Consider the following 10,443-nt stretch of genomic DNA (forward strand, 5'->3'; position numbering starts at 1 on the left):
TATTTTGCTGTAATACATATTTTGTACACTGGGCGGCAGTCACCTGTAATGAGTGTGCATTTCACACACAGGAAAGTAATTCAGCCAGGTGTGTTGGATGCCCGTGAAGCATACAGTGCTCCTACAGGTAGCATGGCTACAACTGATATGTGGTTGGACACTCTACAGCTGAGAGTTGATGATGTTTAAGCTGGATGCAGGAGACGTTTTAAATATTTGTAAGCAAGAAATGAAGTCAGAAGAGCAAAGGTAAACGTTTGTAAACATTTGCTTTGTGAAACAGGTGATGACTGCTGCACCCGTCAGTTCATTTCACAGACACTGCAGCACCAGTGACTTCATGGACAGCCACTATAGTTTGGAAAAAATTGCTTTCATTAAGGTTTAAACCTATCCTCGCACATTGCCTGATAGGTGAGGGGTGCTCCTGTACAGGGAGGGAGGACATGAAGGACGCTGACTATGGCTTATCCAGTGTGAAGACAACGACCCATGGACAAGGACCACACCTTGGCCAGCAGCACCGCCACGGGCTTTGGATTCAGCAGGACGCCGATCAACATTGATTCCTCCTGGAGGTATGATTAGCACAACTAAACAATATCCATTAGACTTTGTGCAACTTACACACAGTTTGGGGGCGTAAATCCATGCTTGGTGGTGGCTGAAAAGGAAATAAAACTTTGAGTTTTAGTGCACGTAATGTGTAAAAATTATGCTTACTTTTTCATAAAACCATGAAGCTTGTACAGTTTAGGGCCCTGAACATTTATAGAAATGGAGCCATCACAAAAATGCCTCATGGTGGCCATGGCGGCCAATTTAGTTTAACCAAATCATGTATTGTTCATCATATTCATCATATCTCCTGAACCAAACATGTTAACACAGAATAGGTGATGTCTGCCCCCAAGTTTTAATGGTCAGTGACTACAGTGATGCTATTTACAACATCATAAACCTTTCAGCAGAATAGTTAATGGTGAATTCAGTGACATGAGAAGGAAATCAGTGTCTGAGAAACAAGGCTAGACTGTATAATATCATGTCTATAGCATACATGTTGTGTAGAGTCTAAATAGCTTAATTCTTTTGTTTATTAACCCTGACAAGATTATGACTGTAAAGGACAAGATTCAGTATGACCTCAACAACCTAGAGCTGTGCACTTTGAGGATCCTTTTTTGCATTAACAGTGCTCCAGCAGCCTTTCTTGCAGCTACAGCTTAAGGGTTCAGGATGGACTGGCTTAGCTGTGGAAGAGTTAGCCACAATGGTCTCCATTCACTTGGGTCCATCCAACCTCAGTCTACTGAAGATTTGGTCCGACCTCAAGTGTTTGTCCCCAACAGTATTCTTCTTGGTAGACTGCGGCACCAGTGCGGTGCCAGTGTGGTTGGGAGGATTTGCTCTATTCCTCTTCCCTTCTTTGAGAACAACTCAAGATGAGCTTGACTGATGTCGAGTTTGCCTCTGGTGAGATCATATAGGAGGATTTTGATGTGCTCCACACTGGAAATGACCTCCATTGGAATGCTGTGTGCCTTTGACAGTCAGGAAGGTCTCTGTTTAAGTATCATCAGCATTCCAGATATACCATGCTGTCTACTCTCTCCTGGCTGCAAATGCAGACACTGTACCACTGCCGGTGATGGCATGAAACACAGAAAGAGCCTTGGATTGGCAGAGACTTTGCAGTCTCATGGGCAGGTATGTATCTGAAGTTCTCATCAGTCCCTTATTCCACTAACGGCTCCCCAGTGTCCAGGTCTGACACACGTGCTGTGGCTAGGACTACAACATCTGTGTCCAGAGTGTGTAGGGTTAGCTTTTGTGGCATCATCCGCCACGTGGAGTATTAATGCCTCTTCATGCATATGAGGTGTAACCTGATCTGTTTCTTGTGCACCACTGGGTGCGCAAGTGGAAATGACCTACACAAGTGGTGGCATATAGGACTGGCAAGAACTTCAGACACATACCTGCCCATGAGACTGCCAATCCAAGGTCCTTCCTATGTTCCAAGCCTTCACTGGCTGTGATACAGTATCTTTATTTACAGCCAGGGGAATAAAAGCAGCATGGGATACCTTGAAAGCTGATACATGGTTACAGAGTCCTTTATGACTTTGTCAAAGGCTCCAAACTGCATTCCAAAGGAGGTCATTTCCATAGTGGAGCGCTTCACATTCCTCCTCCATGATCTTAAGTGCTATATTGTAGACAGCTGGACTTGCTTGAGTTTCTTGAATACATTTCACCTCTCATCCAAGAACCTTCTAAAGTTTTAATTGTTGGGTGAGGCTTCTGAATTCCTGTACCAGTCAAAGGGCATTCTTCCTAAATTGTTTAGTAATATGTTGGTGAAGATTGCTGGAGGATGAGAGGTGAAACGTCTTCAAGAAACTCAAGCGAGTCCAGCTGCCTATGATATAGCACTTACGATTACCATGACCTTGATGACTGAGAATCTTCACCAACATCTTCTCTGCGATCTCACCAGAAGCTCATCTTGAGTTGTTCACAAAGAATGGAAGAGGAATGGGGCAAATCCCCCTAACTAAGAATGCACTGGTGCCGCAGTGTACCAAGGAGGACACTGTTAGAGACAAGCACTTGAGCTGGCACCTAATATGCCATGTCCAACAGATGGGTGTTGGATGGACCTAAGTGAATAGAGACCATGGTGGTTAGCACTTCTAAAGGCAACCCAGTCCATCCTAGCTATGTTTTCAATTTAATGCTTCTGTAAAAGGTTTCATTGGTCCCCATGGTAATTAGAGACGCCCTTACTGGCATCTGGTTCAAGAGATATGATGAAAAATGCATTATTCGGTTATGATGGACAGTAAAATGGCCGCCATGGCCACAATGAGGCATTTTTGTGACGGCTTCATTTTTTAAAATGTTCAGGGCCCAAAGCTGTACAAATGTACCAAGTTTCATGCTTTTGTGAAAAGGTGAGCATATCACCTCAAATTTGACACATTTTGTATAGTTCCCTTCTTGGTTGCAGTAGCAAAAATGAACAAGGGTGATGATTTGTTGGACTTGTCTGCTGAGGCTCCAGAGGCTACCACAAATTACTTGGAACGACAGCCAACTGTCTGATGACTCTGATGATGATGGAAAAACCAAACCAGATAGGCCAAAGCTGGTAACTAAGAAGCAAGGCAATTCATGAAAAATTGAAAAAGCTACAAATCTCAAAAAGGCTCAGTTAAACAGAGCAAGCAATCTAAGGGAATTACTGAAAGAGTTAATGCCAGAAAAAGATTGTGAATCTGAGGTAAAATGCACTTCTTCCAAGTTTGTTGCTTTGTGTGAAAAAGATAGACCATTGCATAGTTCATAAATGGGTTTGAACTTGAAAGGCATGAAACATGGTTTAAAGCAAAATATTTTCATTATGTTAATGGTGTGCAAAAGTGATGTAAAGGTAGGTTGTTTCAGAAATGAAATTGAGGTCACTGATGATGTTCTCTCTGAGGACTGTATTAAATCTTGCCATAAAGCATTGATGACGTAGGTAGGGGTGCTTTGGTCGTCTCGGTCAGCTTTGCTAAATTTGTGCTAAATTTAGGCTGTCGTGTTGGTGGTGTTGGTGGTGCTTATTGTGGTTGGCTTTGTATGGTGGTGGCACCAGCTGAACTAGTGTCCTGTTAGCCATTTTACGGGCATTGAAAAATAAACTGGATGACCTCTGTGCTGCATCAGGAAATGTAATATCTTTTGATTTACGAAAACATGGCTAAATTTTGGACAGCGCCATTCAACCAGGTGACTCTTTTTTTATATCTGATCTGACCTGACAGAGTAATTGCTGTTTGACTTTGGTTAGAGATTGTAAGATGTTGTGCGTGTAGCGGCAGCTGTTCAAGATGCTGAAGTAGATATTTCAAACCATTACTATGAACAGTAAATGTCTAATTCTAGGGTGTAAACTATGTTGTTTGATACTGCATTGCATTATACGTAGGGCTGACAAGAATGCTTTGAATCCGCAACTATTGCCATGTGAATTTACATCCAAATCAGTATTCAAAATGCTCCGTTGCACCCCATTTTTGCATCACCTCAAAAATCCCAAATAGCCCATTAATTAAGAAACAGTAATCCAACAGTTTGTCATTATGCATCAACAATAATTATTAGTTATTTTCAGACAAGGACATTAAAACTTAGTGAGTTTTGAGACTCTGACACCAGCAGTCCAGCACTACTGAAACTGCTACAGTTTGACTAAAGGTGACAGGTTTACAGATATGCTACCAAAATGTCAAAAAAATCAAGTGTCTGGAATAGTTCTGAAATTTGGCCACCAAAAATTCGAGGGCCAGAGGAAACTGGCATATCTCAAATCTACAGTGAGCTTGGAAAATGCCTTAATTATTTTCTTTAACGAGTTAAGTCCTAATGAGGTTGGTTGCTTCTTTTGTCAGAATTTCAACTACATGTAGTTAATTTATTTTATTTTACCTTTATTTAACTAGGAAGTCCCACTGAGATTAGAAATCTCTTTTACAAGACAGACCTGACCAAGGTAGTAGTAAAGGTAGCAAATCTATGTGTAGTGAATATGCGAGATACTTGTGAAGCCAAAGTTGTGGTACCATAGTACAGTCTTCCATATTTGCAGTGTTTTTTTCTAGGCTTATTATCTAAATGGTATTTGTGCTATATAGTGGTTTATACTTTGTTAATCCAGGCCTGAGTTTTTTGATCAGACCACCTCAAACCAAAAGTGTTGAAGTCCTCAGGTTATCAAATAATACTCACAACAATGAATTAAACCACCATCTCAAATTTATTTGGGGATCTAAAAGTGTATACATGAACAATGATGTTCTGAAGTGGGTAAAGTCAGGTTTTACATCAACAAAAAAATGTTTGAAACCATCAATTTTCCTCAGATATGACTTCTAAATGAAACACAAGCTATTAAAAAATGGATGTTATTGCATAATCAATACAGTAAAATTTAAGCATTTATAATAACAGTATTTTCTCACAGCAATAGGCTATCAACAAAGGGCAGCTAAATGCTTTAGATCAAAGCAGAAAGACGAGTCCATACAGCCACAACGGAAAAAATAAGAGTTACAGAAACATCAAGTACTACGTTGACTGTGATGCAGAGACAAGTAGAGGTATTTGATCATATGCACAGCTCAAAGTGAAACAAAACCTGTCTAAATATGTCAAGTCCCTGGATTTTAAATATCTTAAAAAGGTGATAAAGATCCTCCCATTTAACTCAGGCTGAGATGGAAAACGAACCTAAAATGTTGTGGTTAGTGTTTGACTAATCTTACTGCTACACCCCACCATGTTTATGGCATGGAAGACAGTTGGTGGAGCCGAGCACTTTGTGAACGCAAATATCCCTAACTAACCAACCTCCTCCCTCTGAACCCTTCCTATAACCACTCCAAACCCTTAATACACATAACCATTCCTACACTTTATGAACTCAATCTGTCTCCAACATAACGCCTAACACATACCAAACCCACCTGTATCTCTTACACTGTACCTACATATCCACTACCTTCAGTCAACTCTATACCTTAAACCTAAACACAACCTGTTCACCACACAGACCATTGATCTCCATTAATTCTGCAAAAGACTCAAAGTTTCATTCACTGCAGACATTTCTGAACATTTAGTGCAAGCTGTTTTTGATTAAACATTTTCACAATATCCAGGCCAAGCCATACATTATAATTAAAGTTAGTCAAATAAAACTAATTTATAAAGGTTGGAGGAGAGATTGTCTCAGTTAAATGTACAAAAAAAATCAAATACCAACTAAACTATGAACTCAATTCTCAACTCTAGTATTAAAACCAACATGTGACATGCCCATCCACTCTCCTAGCTTTAAAACCCACACCCTGTGCTTCCCTCAAGCCCCCAGGCACAGTGTTGGGCTTTGAGGCCAATTTGACACAGTGGTCAAACTGTGGAATTACAACTTCCACATCCGTCATGTGATGCTTTTGGGCCCAAAAAGGCATTTCCCCATAGACCAGCATTGTTAGATACACATCTATAATTCAATGGATAATTTTTAAGAGCATCACAAACCCCCTCCCGAAATATTGGGATTTGATCCATTCAGTCTGATAAAATTTTCATAAGTCTGGAGCTGCACAATTTAATGATTTTATCCCCATTCAAATTAGTGAAGTACTAAACCGTAAGTTAGCTGCTTAGGTGGGAAAAGTTTATAGTGCACTTGCTTTTTTGGCTCAATGATTCAGAAGACAAAGTCATTTTTTTGGCTTCATGCCCCACAAAGCAGCTTTCATAGAAATGAACAAGAACCCACCTCCAACACTCTATCCAGTTCTCCTTATACATCCACGACGTCTCGCCCTATGTGGCTAACCACTTCCTGCCTTGTTGGTGAACATCGTAACTGATGTAAATTGCATCCAGTATGAACATATCCCAGGGAGAAAGAACTGTGTAAAATTTACATCCCCCCTCTAGGAATTACACCTTGCAATATTACCACTAAAACCTTCATCATTCCATTACACCCCACAACTTTGATAAACAAGGTTAACGTTTTTAAGCAAACACTAGTAAGGCTCATTCAATCTTCCATGCCACAAATCCATGGCATCTAGCACAACTTTAAAGAGTTGCTCGCTCAGGGGGAAAAAAAAAAAATCCAATTTATTTTAACCCGTTCAGAATCCTGTTAGTTACAAAAAAATATAAATAAAATTGTGTTGTGTTTTTTTTTTAATACTCTAAATGCACTCTTAAATTATCAGCTTTTTTTTGGTTTTCAAATGAGGAGACTTTATTATTTGTTATTGTTTCTGTCTGTTCCAATGGATGGAGAACCTGAATGCAGAGACCACCCTTTATTAACAGTATTAATAGTGACAATAGGTCTTAACAGGCCTTTTTTTCAACAACAAACACAAGTCAATTTATTTTTCATGAAGAATTAACTCATATTAATGGATTAAGTGCTACTTTAAAACACAGTGTATATATATTGTATTCCTCATCACGACTCTAAAATATTCTCAATTTCGTAAGTATCTCCAGAAAACAGTACAGCAAAAAATCCTCCTGAGATTATTATTCTGTGAACATAATCCAGAAGATGCATTAGAGGCTGATACAGTATTTTCCCTATGTAATTTGTATTTTATTTTTTAACAGTATTTCCCTATTTATTTGACGGTGACGCTCCAAAAAATCCTGATTAAAAACTATAAATATTTCATATGATTTTTTTGACATGTGTAAGTAATACAACATCTCATGGTTACTTTTAACAGTTTAAACACAAATTATGTACTTTAACAACATGATTTATACACCGAAACATGACTTGCACTTCCTTCCTTGAGTCTACTTGACTTGACTCTACTGCAGTTCATTAGTCTGTGCATTTGGGTGGAGTCAGATGACACTAATCATAGATCTAGATCTAGACATCCTACAACAGTTATGTCCATTGGAAGGGACAGGGGGGATCTGAACAGGTTAAAATTCCCTATAGGAGGTTTTATGGAGCACGTGTTAGTTAACTGTCAAATAAAGAAGACAGAAGTCTAAAAATAAAAATAAAAATGGCAATCACTTATTTATCTTTTCAATGACTCAAACATTTATGATGTTGAAAGTGTGACAGGCTAAATGATAGCTTACCAAGCTAGCTAATATCTCAGTAATTGAAAAAGTAAAACTTTAATCTGCTCCTAAGGTTTTTTTTCTTTTGACATAACAGTATTTTTTATAGCTGTGTATAATTCTGTTATACAACAGCAAATGTATCATGGTAACGGTTGTTAAAGCATTAGGTAATAGTAGGTTATGAAGAATTAGTTGGACAGAACAATGATTGTGGCTGAAAGTACATTATGAGACACTTCATAATATGAGACACCAGTTATTCTCCTAAGAAACATCAATCATTTTAAAATGTGTTTCTCGTTATTTCTCACGTCATTTTTGTTTGCACAATGATAAAACAGGTAAGTTACAAAAAGAGAAGGTGACAACAGAAAAAGACCAAATTGCACAGATACAATAACAAAATAAAGATGTCTGAAATTACAGAGCTAGTTACTACTAAGTGGTCAGCTCATTAAAGAGATGGAAAAAAAAAAACTTTTGAAAACTCATATCAGTGCTTTATCAGTGCTACGACAGATCAATCTCATAAGCAACTCATCCATGTTTAGCACCACCACCTGCTCCAGTAGCAGGGTGGATGTACATGGCTGAAGTATATCCACCTCACATGAGATACGTATGTGCAAATACGATGCTTTAAATCTAAACCCCACAGAGCAGTGGTGTAGTCTATGTTGTGTGTTTGTGCACATATAAGCTCTATAACCTTTTCTGAATTCCTGCTACAAAATTAGCTGGGATATGTAAAGTTTTCTTTTCTGAGAATTCACAAAATTAACATACATTTATATTTCAAGTTATGGACTAACATTAACACTTAATTTATCTATTTAATGTGCAAAAAGTACAAAGAAAGAGAGAGAAAAACAAACCCCAAATGACAAGGGACAGATGGCTATGTTTTAGTTCCACATGCCAGACGTGCGCTCCATCATGCCTTACGTAATAGCATTAATTTAGGTGTATCCACCCATGTTTACTGTAGAACAATTCACTTTAAGAGGAAAAAACTGTTTTACAATTAGGCCTGGGTGGTATCACAGTATTACACCAGGGTGTTTAGAAATCCCGAAGGTATGATTTTCAGTATCGTAAAAAGCATGGTCACTCATATTTCTATTAACTTAATACTTGAGGGGCTGTAATACAGACGTAGTGCACATCATGCACCACATGAGGTCAGACTGATGCAACAGGCAGCTGAGCCGACTGCGAGTGGTGGGGACAACGTTACAGGACTGTAAACAGATGGCCTGCAACAGCAGAGAGAGACCACAGGGGAAAACAGCACATTTTCACATGTTACCTGGTAAATTAAGACCCGTCTCCACCAAACACTTTTGGTATGGTACCTTTGAAACCAAAAGTAACCCTACAGACATGGTACCTAGACCGTAGCGTTTCCAGGGCAAACATTACTCTTAAATGGAACAGTGGACTAACTCACTAAATAACTAACAAGATTAACCAAGGCACGGAGTTTTATTTTTTCTGTGGAGTCAGAATGAAGTGTTTTACTACAAGTTAACAAGACAATTAAGCTAGTCTTAGTTCAGTAAAAGTGAGAAAACTAAATTCGGAAGGTGCACAATTGTATTTTTCTGTTTAATAAGAAAAATAGGTGTAAGAATATTACCAGTCTTAACACTGTGTGAGGTTAAGCAATGTTGCTGGTCAGGATGGGGTAGCGTCGCACATATATACCATCATGCCAGTAAAATTTAAGGAACATATGTAGGTATGAAAAAATAGATACCACCCAAGCCTAGTTTTAATGAACACCCTGTAAGGCCGGAGATTCAGGCGAACAGAGCTCAACAGTCTGTCAGCAGGTGTGAGTCATGTGTCCCGTAACTTCACAGTATTCTCTCTATTTGCTTTTAGACTACACCACTGTTACAGAGACCTTGTTTCTACACAGAGGAGTGTATCACTGCTTGTCCATAAGCACTGTGTATTACAAAACAGCATCAACAGCTGATCAAAGTTTCAAAATTTGCTTCTTCACTTTAAAGATTAATGTCACACAGGTTGAACATCCTGTATGCAGCGCCATCTTGTGGCTGTGGTACGCTCTGTCCACAACCTGTGCAACGCAACACTCTACATTTTACTACTGTGCAACACTATATCGCAGATTCATGTGGTCACAAGCACAACAAAGCACACCCAACCTGAAAGCTTTTCCGTTTGCTTTGACGGGGCGGATATCACAGTATCACTCATACAGTATGACTGACAGGTGATCTCGGAGAGGTGTGTTTAAGGAAAACTACAGCAATGACTGCTTAGCACCAGTGATGGAGACAAAGCAAAAAAAAAAAAAAAAGCTTGAGGATTTCACAGAATACGGCTAACCCATCAAAGAAAGGTAACAAAACATATCTTTTATAGCTGGTGGTGAACTTATAGTACCAGAGCCGGTGTCAAAACAGTATCCAGCCGTATATTATAATCAGTAATACATATAATACTTAGATAATTTGTTAAAGATGGCATGCAAAATCAAACATTTACACCTTTTCACTGCCACAAAGTGGGACTTGGACACAGTGTTTCCAGCTCCCTTCATGACAATAACCAGTCTGACAGAACTGATAACTTCAAGTGTGCAACGAGCATCAAGCACATGTTTGACTAATGACCGCTAGTGCATTTAAAGTGACCCATTAAACAGGAAATACATACAATGACTTCAGTGGGCAGCCCAACCTAACACTGCATATTTAATAACTACTGTATTTTTTTACCTATAAAAATAGTTTAAATGAT

Source organism: Epinephelus fuscoguttatus, linkage group LG10 (assembly GCF_011397635.1).
Source record: "Epinephelus fuscoguttatus linkage group LG10, E.fuscoguttatus.final_Chr_v1".
NCBI lineage: Eukaryota > Metazoa > Chordata > Actinopteri > Perciformes > Serranidae > Epinephelus > Epinephelus fuscoguttatus.